The sequence below is a fragment of the Corapipo altera genome, unplaced genomic scaffold (genome assembly GCF_003945725.1).
Source record: "Corapipo altera isolate COAL_440 unplaced genomic scaffold, ASM394572v1 53641, whole genome shotgun sequence".
In the NCBI taxonomy this organism is placed as follows: Eukaryota; Metazoa; Chordata; class Aves; order Passeriformes; family Pipridae; genus Corapipo; species Corapipo altera.
Genome location: NW_020887919.1, coordinates 1 through 1,116, shown reverse-complemented (window position 1 = coordinate 1,116; position 1,116 = coordinate 1). Strand labels below are relative to the sequence as shown.

The window sequence follows — 1,116 nt, the reverse complement described above, 5'->3', positions numbered from 1 at the left end:
AGAGAAGGTTTTGGGGTGACCTTGCAGCCCCTTCCAGTTCCTAAAAGAGGCTCTGAGAGAGCTGGAGAGGGATTTTGGACGAGGGCCTGGAGTGACAGGACAAGGGGGAATAGCTTCACAGCGGCAGAGGGCAGGGTGACATTGGCAGTGGCCCTGAAATGGGGTGAGAAGGCTCGGGCAGCAGCTTTTCCTTTAGGCAAGGCGGCTTCTCCCGGGGAAAGCCCCAGCCAGGGCTCAGCTTGTCCCACAAGCCTGGGGCCAGGGGTGCTGAGGGGGGAGCATCCCGCTGCCTGCGGGACAGCCCAGGAAGGACACGGTCGGCTCGGCACACTCAGCACCGCGCAGCTGAAGGACACCAGGGCTTTGGGCACGTTGTTGCAGCTTTATTGAGCCCCAGTCCTTTAGCCAAGGCAAGCTGCACCTCTACCGGGCTCACGGCCAGCAGCAGCGCAGTGCTTGCAGGAGGCCTCTTGGTCTTTGCTGCACACAAGGACTCCTCAGAATGGAGGTTGTCTGAACTGCCAGGGAGCTGACAGAGATGTCCCAGTCATTCTCCAAGGGCTGAAGCGCTGTGAGGGAAAGAAACAGAGCCCAGATCAAACCCCACATCTGCAGAAAGCCTCTGGATTCCCGACAGACCGTGCTCCCCACTCACCGCTCAGGATGTCAGCCTGACTCTCCGTGGTCTGCTCCCTCAGGCGCCGTGTGATGAGTTCTGGGCACAGAGCTCCATTAGCCCTGCTCCCCAGCCTGCTCCCAGCAGCAGGGCCCCCAGTCCTCCCCTCCTCCCCCTCAGCAGGGCTGAGCCCAGGAGCCCCCAGAAGCTCAGGGCAGTGGGACTGAGCAAGGCGGCCACCAAGCCCCGCTGCGTGGGCAGGGCTGGCAGAGGGAGGCAAGGCCCTGCCCGGGGTGGCCAGGCACTGCTGGGGCAGCCCCAGGACTGCCCCTCGTTGCTGGGGCAGCAGCAGCACAGGGACCAGGCTGCCCCCAGAGGCACCGCAGGGGCTGGCACTCACCGATGAACCTGACGGCCGCCAGGCGCACGTTGGCCTGAGGGTCCTGCAGGTAGGGCAGGCTCTGGTGGATGAAGTCTTCAGCCCTGTTCCTGCTGTTCTG

General features: G+C 63.8%; 1 long non-coding RNA gene across 1 annotated transcript; it reads right to left on the bottom strand.

Annotated features, from left to right (window-relative positions):
- Nucleotides 1-382: 382 nt before the first annotated feature.
- On the bottom strand, nt 383-1,110 carry LOC113941795. The gene is made up of 3 exons (XR_003525760.1): nt 1,017-1,110; nt 656-715; nt 383-569 (listed from the first exon to the last, which is right to left on the bottom strand). It is a non-coding gene; the product is annotated as an uncharacterized LOC113941795 (long non-coding RNA).
- Nucleotides 1,111-1,116: the final 6 nt, after the last annotated feature.